Source organism: Ostrinia nubilalis, chromosome 13 (genome assembly GCF_963855985.1).
Source record: "Ostrinia nubilalis chromosome 13, ilOstNubi1.1, whole genome shotgun sequence".
Taxonomy (NCBI): Eukaryota; Metazoa; Arthropoda; class Insecta; order Lepidoptera; family Crambidae; genus Ostrinia; species Ostrinia nubilalis.
The window spans coordinates 9,383,608-9,402,646 of record NC_087100.1 but is presented as its reverse complement, the minus strand read 5'-3'; the positions used below and the strand labels follow the sequence as shown (position 1 = coordinate 9,402,646).

General features: G+C 39.3%; 1 protein-coding gene across 1 annotated transcript in view; it reads right to left on the bottom strand.

Annotated features, from left to right (window-relative positions):
- Nucleotides 1-19,039, bottom strand: part of LOC135077612 (zinc transporter ZIP11) — a 50,119-nt gene that overhangs the window by 21,464 nt on the left and 9,616 nt on the right. The gene's annotated exons all lie outside the window — the stretch shown is intronic.

Below are 19,039 nucleotides of genomic sequence, written 5' to 3'. Positions count from 1 at the left end.
AACTATGTTCAGTTTTCATCATGATATTTGTAAAATTCCATATCTAGGCGATGGTCTACGACAATATTCCCGATGGTATGCAACATACTTTAAGTACAATTAAGGTTTATACAATAGGTTCACTTAGTATCGATTGCAAATGTAGCCCATAATTATGCTGCCCACAATGATTTACCTAACAAAGAAGAACCAGAATAATCCGTGCTTGACGACAAAGTTTAGTTAGATTGATAATAAGATTTTCGACTTGTTTCATCTTCTTATACCTTATCCCAGACATGAGTTATTATACGGAAAGCAATATAGGTATCTTATCCCTTTTAATCAATGAATGAATTGTAGAGGAAAATGGATATCTCTAACCCATTATAACTATCTACAGGTTATTTTAAGTCTTTGTTTTGTTTTGTTCTAATGAAAAGACTGTAGGAAGATACCTATTATTATCAACTCATAGAGTATATGAGTAGTTTAAGTAAGGGTGTTCATTGGTTATCGCAGACATCTGGTCCACTGGTCCTACTGCACTCCATTGCGTTTCAATCAGCTCGAGTGTACGGCCGGCTTAAAAGCGCGAGGGAGATGCGCGGGCGCATTCCACCGGCGCCGCCCCCTCCCTGCACCTGCACCCTCCCCCCGCTCTAGGAATGCGACTAACTGTACAGCCTCCGTCACCGTTAAACGCAACTGTTACTGTAAAGGTTACCGACGTACGTATTACGTAAGCGTAATAGTGTACTATGTATTTGCATGTTAGTCCAATTTCGTTTGATGTGTATGCTGATCGGAGATATTAACAGTTTATTTTGCATTAATTATGTTTAGTTTTAAAGAGCTTATCGATTATGTGTGGTGACTATTAACTGAATATGTTAATCGTATATATTAAGATTTTTGCAATTAAATGAACACCTTGATGTAAAACAAGGTGAAAATAAAAAGTAATGAACTGATTTTCATATAGAAAAAGACAAAAATGACATTCCAGGTTACAATGCCATATAAAAACCAACTTTTAATGGTTCCAGTTGCGAGCAATGTTGCCACCAGGAAAAGTCATTGTTCGACTTTCGGCAGTGCTTGTAACGTTTAATCGAGTTTTTTATGATTACAATTACCATGCCAAGTAAAATATGTGTCAAAACGTTACACTTGGACTGTAAAATTTACGTAAACGGTAAACTACAAGGTTAACAACCATATCTTCGTCAAAAAGTTAAATTTTCCAACACATAGAGTGAAAATATTTAGAGCTTTTTCGAAATAAGGTACCTACTTAAAAGGTGAATATTTGAAATGCGATCTTTAGGTACTTGTAAAACAATTATAAATTGTAAGCCAATTATTTAAAGAGAAAAGGGCTTTTACAAATTTTGTGCCGCTATAAAAAGAGCTATGATCAAGAGTCGGAAATTGTTATGAGTTCCTAATATGTACAGTTCTCTACTTTTCAACATAATAAAAAAAGTTTACGGGAACATGTAAAAGCTACGAGTAGGTGTAAAAGCTACTCGCGCATAACATCGCATGACGCCCGATCATGTTTTCATTTAACGAGAATTTTATTAGAATACAAACATGTCTACCCTACAAGAGCGAGGCCAGGAATTCCTGTTAAAATGGTTAAGTTAATAAACATGCACAGCGGAGCCTTTGAGCCGGTGAAAGCTGTCCGCCGGCGGTGCGCGCGCGCCGTTCATCAATTGAGTTAGCCCTTCGCCGCATAAATAACCAATCTTGAGTGCGAGCATTTATTGACACACGATTTTCAGTTTTCCTTTGGAAACTTTTTGTAGAGACGACAGCAGATCAAGGTAATTGAATCTTTTATAGTGGCAATAGGAACTAATTTTGAACAAAAAATGTCTGGTGTGCTTATTGTTACACTGAATGATCAATGGAGTTAGCCCTTCGCCGCATAATTAAACAATCTTGAGTGCGAGCATTTATTGACACACGATTTTCAGTTTTCTTTCGGGCACTTCTTATACAGACGACAACATCAAGCTAAGTGCACCGGCATCTTTAGTAGTGTCAACAGGCGCTAATTTTCGGCAACAATAGCCTAATGTGCTGACTGTTGACTGTATTATCAATTGAGTTAGCCCTTCGCCGCATAAATAACCGAACTTGAGTGCGAGCATTTATTGACACACGATTTTCAGTTTTCCTTCAGACACTTTTTGTAGAGACGACAGCAGATGAAGCTAATTGAATCTTTTATAGTGGCAATAGGAGCTAATTTTCAACAACAATAGTCTGATGTGCTTACTGTTACACTGAATGATCGATGCAGTTTGCCCTTCGCCGCATAAATAACCAATCTTGAGTGCGAGCATTTATTGACACACGATTTTCAGTTTTCCTTCGGACACTTTTTGTAGAGACGACAGCAGATCAAGCTAATTGAATCTTTTAACGCGGGAATAGGAGCTAAAAACTCTTAAGAAACTCATTTATTTCTATAAATAGGCTTAAAAAAAGCACTTTTACACGTCCCAGTATTAAACCCTACCACTGCTTCAGGACAACAAATGGGCCAACAATTTTAAACAGCAATGGTCTGATTTGCTTATCTTGAGTGCGAGCATTTATTGACACACGATTTTCAGTTTTCCTTCAGAAACTTTTTGTGGAGACGACAGCAGATCAAGCTAATTAAATCTTTTATAGTGGCAATAGGAGTTAATTTTCAACAGCAATGGTCTGATTTGATTACTGTTAGCCCTTCGCCGCACAAATAACCTATCTTGAGTGCGAGTATTGACACACGATTTTTAGTTTTCCTTCAGAAACTTGTAGGTACAGACGAGAGCACATCAAGCCAAGCAGAGTCGCATCTTTTATAGTAGTATGCGTTAATTTCTAATTTAATTTTTAGCACAGCAGATTTTATCTTTTTGTACATAATTATTTTTCTATTTATAATTTATGTATTATGTATATTGTTAACTCGATTTGTATGTTGTGTGCACTTGTTATTGGAGCTGCAACAAGTTATGCTGTGTAACCTGCTTTAGACGCTTTGTATGTTGTGGTTGTGTCCCTGTTTTGTGCACCAAATAAAATAAATAAATAAATATAATAATCGCATCTATTACAAATGTCTAAAGAGCCATAGTTTGGCTGAAGTCTTGTCGTCTATAAAAATTGCTTTACGAGTTATTTTGAGTTGAGATTGAAAAAAATAAAACTTAGATGTGTAGGTACTGATTTTAGGGGCCCAAACGGTTTGCTTCATAGAAAATGGTTCTGAGTTTGATATAAACTCAAAACGAATGAAATTCAATGATAAATGAAAGCAAAAAATAGATATGCAATAATAAGAATAAAGATGCACTTCAACAAGTCGATATAACAAAGATATTACCTACTTAGTTTGGTTGTAACGTATTAGGTTATTATGTTATAAATAACCTTTTCAAATGTACAAAAATGTTAACTGCTTCATACTGATTACGAGAGCTATTGGCATAACATCAATTTGTTGCAAATTCCATTTGAATAAAGTTATTTCGTTACCGGATCGAAGTACAGTCAGCGTCAAATAGTTCATAACACCCAGAGTGGCCAAAAAATTGATAAGTAACACAACCTTATTCCAATTGCATCAAAGACGTGTTGCGAACTTATTAGCTTTGGGTGTCAAGAAATATTGGACTCTGACTGTACGTACAAGTTACACAATAAACATCGATTCCATGGTCGCATTTTCCCAATCAATTGATGTATCGAATTACGGCAAAGATAAATCGTTTGTGCGAACGATGGCTACGTTGGGCCTTTCTCTGACCTTACAGAAGGAATGCTAGTTTTAATTTAGAATTTTGGTCATAATTTTAAGCGAAAGGAATTTATTTCTACTAATCGTTACATTTTTGAGGTTGTTGGGAAAAAGTTCGCAATCTTACATTTTCCTACGTTTGCTACGCTAACATAGTGTAGGTCTTAACTTCCTAAAGGCGGATGTGAGCTCTACCTTACTAAGTGCCCCTGACTAGACCAAGTGGAGCATTGATATCCAAATAAGGGAAAAAAATACAGACACATCATTTGTATATCAACCAATACACCGTTAATAATGACTGAAACTATGCGTTATTCGTTATACAGCTTGGGCGGCAACGAGGGCGAAATACGTGCGGCGGGCGGCGCGGAATGCGGACGAACATAGAGTAAATTATTTGGGACAACGTGTGTACTTTGACATGTAAATGTCCTTTTTATTGCCTCAGAGAGGTAATTTGCATAAGATTATGTCACCTATTGTTCAAACTTTCTGAGAAATAAAACAGTTTATGTAAGTATACTTATAGCGGCCTAATTTCGCATTTCGGGACTGGAACTAAGTGGCAGTTTATTAAAGCTTTATAATAAAGAGTAAGAATGTCGAAGAGTAAGAAAAAAAATTCATCTTACGCTCTATCGCTTTAATTGTTTAGTGTGTCACGGAAACGGTTGCGCGCGCGGCCTATTATGTCAACTTACTAATATCTATAGAAATTTTTATAAGTGAACGGAGTAACGCTGACTCCGGATACATCCGAATTCCAATTACATCACAGACGAGTCCATTTCACTTTCCGACCTACCCGGAAGTGAATTCCTAAGCACGATCATACGGCGCGGCCGAATTTTCAGAAGCGCACACCAATTGCGACCCTGTGCGCACCGACAATAGAGGCGCCGCTTCGGCGACCGCAGAAAGTCACCGAGACATGCACGAAAACCCGAAGCGGATGTGAACGTTCGAAAGCGTCGGTCGAAAAGTGACTTAGTTTTCGAGCGTTAGAGTGTAGATTGTTGCGTCCATTTGAGCGACAGTCGCGAAAGTAGTGGCAACTTTCACGGCACGATGGGGGCGCAAGAGGCGGCTGCGCGGGGCCCAGCCGCGGCGGCCCATTGACGACACCGTGACCTACATACCGAAGCTCCATTCATGCCGCGGCCTCGCGAGCAGTGCGCACGCACAGGACTCTAAGCCCGCACACTTGCCGATACTGCGACACCGGAATTTCCATCGACCACTTGCATAACCTCGCGGCAGCCGTTGTCGCAATCGGAGCCGCTCAGGCCGAGGTCGCACCCGCTACCATCACTACACTTGTTCAATTAGAGCCTTCCAATAATATGCGCAATCAACTAAGTATAATCTCTATCCATCTCTAGGACGCGCCGGCTCGCACGCCAGATCGCCCTCGCAGCTGCCGAGCCACGAGAATCCTTGGTCAGATCGTGGTTCAATGCCTATTTTTAATTGATAAGCACCGGATACAGTCTAACGTGCAGACTCGACTATAATGTATGAGTAATGTTAATATGGCTAATTCACGTGAGACTAGAACATTTGGGAAGTGGAGTGTTGTCATCTAACAAAGGCCGAGAACACAGACTCGCATGTCCGCGATCGTTGGATTAATCGTGAGAAACACATGTTTACTCACACGTCCTAATTATAATACATAGACACTTCATATAATGTTCACACCATTTGACAAGCTTGCTTACGCTCACCGATGATTCGTTATAGATTTTTTTTTAATTATAACGAAGATCGTTTTTTGATGGTTTGAATTAAGACGATATCAGTGGAAGCAATAATTTATTATCTGAACATCAATCGTTTCTCAGTGAGTAATTACATTTCGATTTCAGTATTTGTTATTAGTATTTATACAGTGAGCATTGTAACCTCTTTGTTTTGTAATTGATTGGAAATCCCAACAAACATGTCGAATACGTTTAAAAACGTTACCGAAACACATGTATTTACATACATAAATATACTTTATAACAGGTACCTAGTTGCAGAATTGTATTTCTTTGTTCTAAAAACAAGTTTTCAAAAGTAAACGAGTAGGCAGCGTAGTGCTTGGTAGACAAAGATTACAATGTGGAGACAAATTCTTGTGAATTGACAAAGCCAAATGTTTATCAAAGAAGTGACATTAGAGTTGTCGTAACAACGAAACGAGACAATTGGGACAAGAATGCTCGAGCGGAGTCGGGGCTTACAATGGGCTGAAAGGTTTTCAGTTGGTCAACCTTAGAAGTGGCAAAAAGGAATGTCGACGTGTCTTTGTAGTATGCGGTGGTAGATGAAGTGGCAGTGCGAGGTAGTTGCGCTAGGTATGACAGGCGGGGGCCGGGCGGCGGGCGGGGGCGCCGGCTGCCAGACAGCGGGGCTCCGCATGGGAGGCTAACAGCAGCCTCTTGCATCGCTCGGTGTTCCGACACGACAGCTTCACGCGAACGGTGCTCCACTTAGATTAAAATTGCATATTAAGTAACGATTACTTTGCAATCAGCAGTCTCGTTTGGAAACGTTTACACGAAATGTTTAATAGCTGTGACTTGGGACGACTTTTTGTTATTTGGGAGGTGCGTTTATAAATATATCTAAGTTTAGAGACTAATGTAGAGATTTTAATTCCGTTGTTTATTCCTTTTCTTTTGAATGACATTTTGAAGAGTTTGGTCGTATTTACATCTTGGATAAATACTTATTAGTCTAATGAGTTCCGACATGAGTTATGCATCGCAGTGCATGCGTAATATGTAGATACTGCGAAATAAAACAATCATTTAATAATGTAAATACGGCTTTACTTTTCAGGCAAGGTATCTGTTTCATAAGTACAACGAATACCATTTAAAAAAAATGCTGATTGATAATATAAGTTTACCTAAATTAATTTATTATACTTAACTCATGCAATAAATTCGTCATTACAATAAAGTTTTCAAGATGCACTGTGACTCTATTGAAACGTGACTGAAAATGATTTCTATAAATAAAATGTTAATCGATGTTAAGCAAAAGTCATAAATATAATAGAGCATATTGCCAGTCGGCGACACTGTATATCGGCGCGGCCGACGACCGTTACTTGTGAAAATTATGTTTGAGTCGCAGTGACGGCGGCCCGATCACAGTATAAATAAATAATTAGTAAGAACACTTCAATACCTACTCACGAACCCACCAGACGGCTGGTGCTTGAGGAAAAAGTCGGCTGAAAAGGACGCGCGCTGAAATGAGACGTGCTCTACATAAAGCTCTCGCGTTCGAGGATACGCAAGATACACACATGATACATCTCGGCTCTGCTCCACCGGCCGTTGATTGGCTACAATGCGCCGGGCTGTCGTGGAAAGTTTCGCATTCGACACGTTCCCAGCAGGGCGCGTTATTAGTCTACTTAATTACTATACCGCTTATTTGATTTTATCAAACATAATAATAGTGCGCATAAAAATATAATAGGCACCTAAAATCGACTACCTATAATCATAAAAGTTAACAGACAAGAATTTGACCATTCAAAAACATAATTCATTATCTATTTAAAATACAAATATGGAAGGAATGACAGGCGTAAAAAGTAAACAATAACGGCGCTTCAAACGTCCATAAACAAATAAGTTTCTGATTAAAAATAATACCTACACCATTCACAGATATGAGACGAGCGATCGGAATGTAATATCTATTGAATGAGAGAGCAATTAATAATCAACATTGGAAAGCGTAAAAGATTACAAGCAGAGCCGACGAATTCTTGAGCGGGCGGCGAGCGCCATCGATACAGGACATTAGCGCGCGGGACAGTGCGGGCATCAATAACGACAACCGATTGCCAAACAAAATTTATGCCGCATTCAGATCACTAACTGTAAAAAGGCATCATTAAAATGACTAATCAAACGATCAACATTCAAGAATCCAGTAAATGTTAATTATATGTCGGAATTTATTGAAATTATTCGAAATAAAATTAATTCTCGTTGTGATATTTACTAGAAGAGAGGTTCTGGTTGTTTGTGGTGAAGTGGAAGGCTACCACGGACCGGTTGAGGTAAGTGGTCCATCAACCTCGCCGCCTCCTTGCGGGCAGCCAGCCGCGTGCTGGCGCTGCCTACCGCAGCGACGGTCGTTGTACAAGCCCCCCGATATGCGACTGAAAGCCTACTTTAATAAGTTTCAAAATCCTGAACAGGTCAAAACAACTCTGAAACAAACGATGCGCAGAAATTCTGCAAAGACTGACCAAGCTAGAAACTTTAGATAACGAATCCTACAAACCTAAATACCGAGAAAATTGACATGAAGCTTGCGAAACAAACGAAGATTCAGCACTTGGCGATACCGCGCATATTCTACACAAAGCAGCGATTTAGAATGTACGGCAAAAGTACAATGGTAGAACTAGCCCTATGGTAAAGTGCAACGAGATCGCGTCGGCGCCGCGCACGTCACGCGACCGCATTCCATGGCGCCTCCATTCATGTGGCGAGAGCGAGAAAACGCCACAATGCCTTAGGCGAGAACGAGAAAGGCGAACGAGCGCCGTTACCCTGTATGGGAATGCAATTCGTAAGCGCACGCGCACGGATTTGATGCCGGACTTGGTGCGTTCCATCTCACGCCCGTCACCCGGCATATCGGTGTCCCACTCGCTCGCTATGAGCGCTCCTTTCGGCGCAGCATATCTACCGATGCGTCTGTTTGCATACTGGGCGATGTGATTTGATCGATCGCCGGTTTCCTGTGAGAAACACAGGTTGTTTGTCGAGTCAGGTGGCGAGGTGCGTTACCGTTAACTCTTTGTGTGTCCGAGCCGCACGCAGTGCTCATTCCTTTTAAGGATTTGTCTATTTGACTTGTTCGTTACTAAAACCCCGACTGAAATAAATCTAATTTGGTGGAGATACATAAAAACAAATCAATTTGGGCACACCAACGACGCCGCGACGTTTCTCCGTTGCTACTGAATCTCAATAGCAAACCAAGTAGAAAACCCATTACATTTTGTCGTATAATAAAAACACACAGATCCAATAAAGTAGTGAGCGCGTTAGCTGTAAATTTTATAAGTACTTTCTTATTACGAACTAAATGGAATGCGGTTAGGCACGACAACCGTGTCCGAGTTCCGAGCCCTGGCCATAGTTGAAACAGGTTAACATTATTCAACTTTATGTTTAGCTTCATTCATATTATTAATGAATTTCGTTACCCAACCATTAGAAAATGTGTTATCGAGTCACCCTAACAGCCAAAAGATAATCTAGCAACCAATACGAGAATAGAGCATTGTCGCCCGATACCGTTACGCTTAGTCACATCCGCTTATACACATTACAATAGCAAGAAAGCTAAATATATCAAGTGAATAATGACTTTCTACGAAAAAAACTTTTATCATCGTACGAAATGGGAACGGCGAAATATTCGCCCATAACAAGAACCGCAGGAATTAGACTTACCTACTTTTGTTTTAACAAAATTTTCGATATTTCGAGAAAACATATTGTAACCGAATGATATTCAAATCTAAAGTGTTATCAGCGGCAAAAATATACAAGTTGTTGCGAGAAAACGTATAAAAATACACCAAGAGTCCCAGACACGCATAATACCCGCCCGCCCAGACATTGCACTTCCAAAGTATGTGATGAGCAGTTTATTCAATGTCACAATCTGGACTCTCGCCAAAAATTTCACAATAAGGCGAAAAATGTAAACACAGCCGCATTCTAATTTCACTAATAAGGTCGCATGGCTGGGACTGTCTCGCCGTCTGACCGCGGCTGCACGAGGACTCGCCAAAACAATTCGCATAACACCGACGACGTATTTTAGGAACCTTTGATCAAAACCGATGTAACGCTCCGACCGATGTAACATCAAATTTTTACATTCTTCTAATTCATGAAAAGAACAGTTTTGGCACTAATTGCTTGAAATATTGTCAAATATAAAACGGGTTTGATGCTGAAAACTTGAAAAATGTACCGTAAGTGTCTAAATAATTATTGTCTATTTACGAAAGACTTTGATATGTTACAAGGAGGCATCATTTTAATATTTTACTCTAATTTTGATCTGCATTATTGCGGGCAACTTCTAACAGGAAAAGTATAATTTAATTTTGCTGATTCTTAAAAAAGTTCAATTCTGCTGAAAAATGTTCAATTGATCAACACATGAGAAATGTATATTAAACTACCTACAAAACATAGTTATTGTATTGTTTTTTTTTTTTTCAAATTTATAAGAAACAGAATTGAACTCTATCTACTGTTAGTATCTAACAAGTTACATCAAAACTACCAAACGAACGAACTTTACACCAACTGTTTGAAAAACTTGCTCAGAAATATTTAAAGATAACTTCAATAAACCTTTGAGGGTCACGATAAATTTACGAATAGTGCACGCGAATTCCAAGAATCCTCAGAAAGCTGTCAACATACATCATGTTATGATTAGCATGCAGAGGCAGTCCTTGTGCATAGAATGTACTTAAGGACGACATGTTTCTGCTCTTAGTCATACAAGATAGAGTCATGTACACACGATTAATCTAAAATCTATTTAACAGTCTATACATATTCATACCGAACCTTTACATAAACGATATCTCGAATACATAATACATAATCGTCATGGTTTAGGTATTTATTCCTTCCTATAGTTTAATTGCGAATAGTTATCTGCTTACTCATCAAAGGTTTTATTCAAGATTATTCAAACCGGTAAGGTCGAGTAGGCAGTCAAGATAGTAACATGTTTAAGGAACACTGCTGATAATATTTTATTTTACTATTTATTCAGCATTGCAATCAGTCCCGGTTTTATACGAGTACTTATTTATAAGTAGAAACTACTACGAATACGAAAACTCCATGCATATCTTTCAAGTACCTACCTATCTAAGTAGTCCTGAACGTTCTGTAAAAATAAGATTTAAAGCTTTACTGTAAATAAAAGCAATGATTTTAGCATGGTATAAAAGCTCGAGGTTCAGCATGTCATAATGATTAAATTCTATAGTGTGATTTTACACAGATATTGAAGCCTAAGGAGCAATAATCTTCAGCAACAAAGGCCTACCTTAAAACCTATCAGGCAATTCAATTATTCTTTAGTACGTAGCATTACTTGCGATTGCCCGTAGATTTGTATTCATGAAACATTTATGAAGATAAAGTCACTTAGTTTCGGCCCTTCGAGGCATCAGTATGCGCATGATGTCATTCGTGAGCAACATGCGACTTGTACTACAAACAGGTATGTAGGTGAGCGTAAACGGCGCCAATGCGGATTTCCTTCAAATGCATTCCTTGCAAGCCTTCGCGATTACTCAGCGATCAATGTACAGCGACAAACGTGTAGTGATGGGAAGATTCACCGTTGTGGAATTAAGAACATACGAAGATACAGGAAATCTTTCGAAGTACATCAGTACATACTTATACTATAGGACATCCTGAGACCAGTGGATTAGTGGTTTTACTAGACTAATTCACTCGTCTTTGCCCGCGGCTCTACATTTCGAATCTACTATGAGCTCAAGAAACAAGCTTACGCGACAAGAACTTGTTGACTTTGTAGTTTTCTATTGGTGAAGGAATTAGGTACTAGAATATCTCGAGAAGTTAGCTCCGAGAGAAACATTCACAAAAACGTTTACTTTCATCAAAATACTGTACATTTCAGGTCAATTATGCATTGACATTAACAAAAATCATAACATTTCAGTATAAACAAACACATCCTGAAAAATCTATGTAGAGTCAAGCTTTCATCTCTTGCTTTAAAATCACCTACAGTTAAAAGATTTGAGATAATATGTAATTAAAAAAGATACTGGGAGCGAGGAGATAGTGGTCACACACTATAGGAGGTACCGGTCGCATGTTGAACAGGTGAATTATGAATGGGACACGTCATTGCGCCCACGCAGCGGCAGCCTGGGCGGCAAAGACGCCGCGGCCAACGTCGATAATTGCTTAATCGATATGCTTCTCGATTCGGGATGGCTATTATCGATATCACACAACAATTGACGACCTAATTAGAAAGCCGTGACGGGAAATCGGAGATTTAAAAGATTTTATACTCGTTTAATCTCTGAGAGGCATTTAATTATACAAGTACCTACACTGTGACCAAAATGAAGGCTAAATGTGATAGAAATAAGTTTAATTCTAAAGAAGATTATTTAGATATTATTATACAGGCGCCTAAATTTTATATTGTTAATCGGTTCTACTCAGCAAAACTAATTTAAAAAAGTAAAGAAACTGAAACATCAAACGAACAAATCACCGGTGAAATCCAATGCCGACACATGAAAATGCATTTATCGAAACGTGCATTTACACATAATGCAGTATCTGCCCGTGGCACACGATCAAAGTGCTAAATATGATCATTACGCTCGCAGGACATGAGCACAAAGGCGCCAGCGCATTGCTCACCCATTCATTCACCGAAGATGTCAAGGGCGGCAACTCGCGGACTTATCACAGATTTACTCACTTCACAATCATATAATTTACTCATGCAATACTCGGAAAACTTATGCAGATGATGAGAACCAGCCCAGGTAAACAATCATGACTCACGCTTAATTCATAAAAATAGCAGGCGCATTTTCCTGTGGCGGACGTTGTAATTATTTGTGTAACTAAAATGAGCAATGCCTATAAAAAGCCACGATGCCTCATTAATTCCTTTATTTATGAAAACAAAGATTTTATGTTGGACATGATTGAAACTACCAGAATCTTGTCCATCAAGACCTTTGGTGTCAGATAATATATTTTGCTTTATACAGCGAATTATACTCTCATGTAGTACTTAATATGGGCGAGAATTTTGCATGAAAAATTAAAATGTTTTCAAGAAGATCGGAGACATACGTCTAAAGATCAATAGGTGTATGATAAGCAGTAAACATGTTCAGTTACTTCCATTGTAACAATTTCAGCGTTCTACAATATACCCGAAAATCCTGCTTTCTTTTAGGAAAATAAATACAAATTGGAGAATTTACTGCAAAGTAACATTTCATGATGTAATATAACACAAACAAGTTACAAACGCACAGGTGCCAATGCAATACATATAATTAGTAGGTACATAGGTACGTCAATAATGTCTTTACAAAACGATATGCAACAACTACACAAAAACTTGAAACACCTAAGTACCTACTACATCACGAAAAGCAATTCGCTGTTATTTACCCTGTCATCAACATCAACCCCCTGATTGTACGCATTGAGTTATGGCGTGCACAACGGGCAATTATGGCGCGTATGACGCGGGCGCGCCGTGACGCGCGGCGGCGCCTGCGCATACAAATAATTGTTACAATAAACCACTTCAGCGCCACAGATAAGATTTATGTAACCGAACATTTGACGTACACGACTTTCATAGAAGTTAGAATGCATCGATAACAAGGCTCGGTACAAGGAAAATAACAAGGGTTGACTATAATCGCATGGCGCCGTTGCAACTGAAATTCTAAGGAAATGCGGTTTAATACCTTTTGATATGGAGTTAGCTTGAAAGCGTGGCAAAAAATTGTTTTGCTGTTGATATTGAATTGCGGAAAAGACATGTAACACCTATTCATTCATTTTAAATCAAATAATGATAGTTTTATATATCCCTTTAAGCAAACATTCTGAAAATAACATTCCAACTTCAGTTCAATCAATAGCCTCGTCCTTCAGTATTTCATCTCAATAATCGTATCATAAAGGCAGTGCGCCAAAACGGCCACAAATTCACCTTATGTGGAATCCAATGTAGAATTTGCACCTCAATATAGGTCCTGGCAGATGGAGGCAAGTCAGTTTTTAGGTACTTTAGGTACGAGCACACAATTTCCAGGGGTGGGCAGCTGAACCCCCCTGCCCCCCAACCATTCTAGGCATGCCCATGCCTCAATCTTAGCGCAGGCGATCGCGTCCGGCGGCCGGCGCACAGGAAATCGTAAAAGCGCATCTAGAGCGGCACCGAGCCGGCGCGGGCGCTTCTTCCGGCATCGCCGCGTCACTTCCGCCTGTCCGCCGGTTTATGAACGTTTGAACTCCTCTATTTCGGGCAAAGGCGCCAAGGAAGTGCCGGAATGGCTAGGATGATTTCGCTAACGACACTTCCCGTACCACGAATACCGGCTGTGTAGTTCGCTAGGATCAGATATTTTCGTGGCGCATTGTTGGTAACCGAATACCTACCTACCTACTTATGAAACTTAAGTTTCCCACGATTATTATTTCAAAATTAGGTACGTTATTGAGGTTTGATGTGTTTTCAGACATTTTTCAGTTTATTGCGATACAGAAAACGTTTCAATAACTTTTCGGAAAACGCCATAATTGTTTTACACAATTAGTTACCATGATGGTAGAGTTGAATTGATGTGAGCATGTGATTGATGTATTGTGTCAACCGTGTATCTTATTAGAGATCAATCAATGCAGCCACATAAAACCCAGCAGTTAAGTTGTCTTAATAAATCTCTTTTCTTTTGTGAGAAAGACATTCATGATATCGTCATTCCTAAACTACAATGCTGGGTAAACCATTAACAAATTGTTGTAAATTGATCAAACATTTCGGCACGATCGTTTAGCCACACCGCCCCACCTTTACCATAGCGCATTCCATCGAACAAAGTAAAAAAATGTCAATACGTAAACCCGAGCGACTGTTTTAGAAAGTATCGCGTTAGTAAAGAATTCGTTATGAAATAGTATGAAAAGGTATTGTTTGTGGCGGCGGCGGTGAAAAAAAAAATGAAAAAGCAAACAGTTGCGCATTCCAGTGCCTAGTGCACGTGGTACATTCCAATGGGGTCATGCACCACGCGGCGCGTGCGCGGCTGCGCCTGCGTAAAAACAAGTGCAGCGTTCCACCGGGTCCGCACTCCTCATTCGCCCGGATCCTCCTCGCAACGCTCACGTGTCAAACGCTTCGGCGTGTCAAGGGTGAATTCGTTAACGAGATGTCACATTTATCAAGATGTTAATCATTTCAAAACATCGTTACGCCTCTGAAGCGATTTTTAATACGACATTATCCAATTGATTTTTTGTCAGTGCTTATTTTTGTAACTGAATTCGCGCATTGTTTGTAATTGATATCCTTAAGCATTTACTTAATAATCATTATCAACATATTTTGTGTATTCAAATAAACGCAGTACTTAATTGACATAATCGTGAACTAAAACAGAAACCACGTGTAAGGTAACATAATGCACAAACACAATAATCAACGTTTGCAGTTTTGAATAAACCTACTTGACCCCGGATTTCAATCTTGTCAATAAAAATTGGGCAGCTAGTCAAATAGTTTGATGTCTTGGGTTGAATGGAATAAGCTTTATAATTTTACAAAAAAAGGGTAAGCTGTTATTTTGAAAAACCAGTTACTGAAAGAATATGTTTCTGGTAACGAACGAAACGAAATATTCATTAATAACAATCTTTTTCAGTTTTCTTCAGTTAAATAATAGGTGATTATCGTATTGTGACGTATCTTGAGGGAATCGCTTTGCATTGATGTAAACGGTTTCTACAAGTTTAGCGGAAAACACCGGGGAAAACTTATCAAGAAATGCAAAACTTGTTTTTACATTATTTATGTCAAGATTTGTAAATTAATGCCGTTGGTAGAGTCGGTAGCACATTACTAAATCCAAAATAGCACTTATTTGCAATGACATAAGATGCAGATTGCAGAATGATAGCCTGCTATGCTGTCACCTGTATTAATACATAACAGTTTTCGTTTAGAATCAATCCTTTAGCGTCATATCATAATAAAGTCAATTTCACCGGATAAAGTTTCAGTTTATCTGCCATATAGGTAACTATTTTGACTAACTTCGTACGCCAAGACATGTGAAACCAAAAGTTGCAGTTCGTGAGATCCCAAGCTTTAAGGGATTTTACCAGCAAGTGACGACTGAAACAGGGGATGAAAAATAAGTCCTTAATGCACGTTTTCACAATCAATCCCAAATTAAGTGACCCTTATGGTAACACATAACAGGAATTTTGTTTTCATAGGGGTCACTTAAAAATGAGGGATTGATGGTGTAAACGGGCATAAGACTCCTGAAAACAAGCACACAGGCCTTGACACAGGCGACGCTAGCGAGGTCCGCCGGAGGGCCGCAGGCTCCGCAGGAATGCGGCCGGCGTCCGGCCCCACTGACCTCCCCGCCCCGCCGCCCGCGCGCTACATTTTACAACGACCAACGGCATTTTCCGAGAGGAAAACTCTTTCTAGTGCCATTCCCAGGTACTGCCTGATTGAGTGCGTGGATAGAAGGGGTCTTATACAAATGATTCGATTTTGGACTCGCTGTTTGAGAAGTCACAGATGTGATAGAGGAGTTGATCGTATAATTGATAGTTTCGAAAATAAATCGAGAAGTCTTAATTGTATCAAAATAAAAGGAGTAATTATAGCACAAACCAATAAACTGATGTTAGGTTTACAGATGTGGAATAAGAAAAGCATAATGAAATAACGAATTTTCTCTAGAGGCGCTTTCTATCGGACCAAGAGAGGAAACTATTAAGATATTTTTTTTTGATTGGACACAAATGGAACTCAAGTCGGATTGTGTTACAAACCTTAATTTCACGGCATACCAATGTTTTCAAATAAACATGCGAGCATCAAACAAAAATAAAACTGCAATATTTTTCATCCCAAAGTCACCTCTAACTTAAATTTAAATTCCTCGACTATATTGTATACGTGTTACGGCGTGAATTCTCGGAGGAGGCGTAGCATAAAATCGACAAAACGGGTCCGAAATCCGTGGAAGGAGCCAACGCCGACACATTCTCGAGGCTCGAATCGTAAATTACCGCGGCGCGAGCGGCGCCGGCGCCGGGAGGAGCGCTTGTTACGTTATTTGAACAAATTCCCGGCGGTGTTAATCTGCATAATAACAGCGGCGGTACAAAGCGGTTGCCGACTCCCATTATGCGCGGGCGCCACCCGCCGCCCGCCGCGCCCCGCGAGCCTTCCCGACTCGCGCTAACTCCGCTGCCTTATCGCTTGCCATCGTTACGAACGTCTACCTCCGATGCAGTTTTCCTCATGCAGTAACAGTGAAATGCTTCCGAGTATTAAGACCGCAACTTTTATTCGGTGAAATAAAGAATAAATAGCACGCGCGGGACACAGAAACATCAATCAGTTTCGGGTTCAATGTAAGTCGAGTTCTTCGCGTCTGTTTTTTTCTTTACGGTCCACTTTAGAAGACCTAAACTAAATCTAATCATACAAAAAAGCTTCGATTGAAAGCTGTTAGAAGCTGCAACTTTTGTGTGTCAGACTGCAAGTCAGGTAGAAAGTAAGTACATTCGCAACGAACTATGTGAGAGCCTTAGTGGTTATATTTATTTTGTGTCCTATTATTCAAGATTTGTGATATTTCTTCAATCGATTGTATTATAGATTAAATCGGTTTGCGCAGTGAACCCCTAATGTGTGACTGACTACCCGAAAATATAGAGCGGCGCTTTCAGTTTACAGAACTGTTAAATGATTATAACAGTACTGATGAATGAATATCAGTCTAGATACTCGTAAAGATTGTAAAACATACAACAAACGCACCAGAGTGCATATTTACCTAACAATAGCTTATTGACCAATTACAATGCTCATCGTCACGTTGTCGGCGAAAGACAATTAATGGGTTGAGAACGACAAAATACGTATCGGCGCTGACCGCAAGTTGGAGTGTAATTAACAAAACGTTAGCTCGTTACAGAGAGGTGCAATTATTCGTATAATAAGGCAGGGGGCGATCTGCATAACAGGCGGGAACAAAGGAATCGTCGAGTGTTATCTTGTTAGCGTTACCGACCATTACCTGGGGCGGCCGCATCGCGCCCTGAGCGGTCGGCATTCCGATACCCCGGTCGCGAATCTTTTAATTTCATACGGCTATTTATATACCCGGTCCTGACGAGACAACACAAAATCACAAATATTCGGGAGATTGAAGCTTGGGATTGATTAATGAACAGTGCTCGGAATGTAAGGGTCTTTTTGCACATGTAGAGCAGGTAAAAGCATAGCATCCATAATTCATAACATTATTTGAGGGATCACAAAGAAGAGACCTGGCAATTTACAAAACATACTAATAATGCGGAATGAAAGTACAAACTATCAAAACGTACTTAAATTATGAATATTAACTCATTTTCAATCTATTCCATACCTATGCTCTACATTACAGATCGAAGCTCAAAACTCTATCTTCTATCTCAAGTATAAATTGAGGCTTTTGATTGGTTTTTCAATATTTAGACAAAATATCAAAGAACAAAATCAATGACTGTGATTGAAACGAGTAGGTAAACCAAATATTCAAGTTAAATTAGTATCTAGAGGTTACCTAACCATAGAGGTATCATGAATAGACTGGCAAACAGATAATCCTGCCAAACTATGTATAATATCCTACCTACAAATTTACTATAATCTCTCCGTGAAAAGGTTTTGATCTGGAAAAGGGAAATGCCTCCCATTCATACGGGTTGCCTGGGCATCATACCAAGGCTGGAGAAGAAGATGATAGAGCTATCTACAGAGGAAGAACTTATTTAGGTGATCCCACGGTCTTCTGTCAAATAATAGTCTCACATTATGGACTAGGGTGAGACCTATTATATTGACCAGTGTTATTTTTTTTAAAAGGTTTGGTATTTGACTAAGGTTTCTCTTCTCAGACCTAAGGATTGATGTCACTACTGAAACAAGTTAGTGTTTGTATCGAAGTTCTTTAGTCTAATTGAATTGGATGACTATTAACTTTTTGGTCCATCGAAACGTCAAATTACTGACTTAAATTCAAAATATGTATCATAATGTACCACCAAAATGATCTCAAACACTAAAGTACATTTTTTATCAAAGAATTCTACACATCGGCCACAAAAGCATAATAACCAAGTCTAATTAAACACGCAATATTCTAGCTATCGTCACTCGAAGGTAACAATGAATGAAAATTCAAATCGGTGGGTAATTAGGCGCCATTATCATTTTACGAGTCTAGCTTGAGTGCATCAGGAAGCTATCAATCAAGGAGGCTAAACTAGTGTTTAAGCATATTTAACTGCTCCCTATGCCTGCCCACACTTATTAAATTATTCATTACTGTTATTCGTAATACGAATAATATGTTTTTTA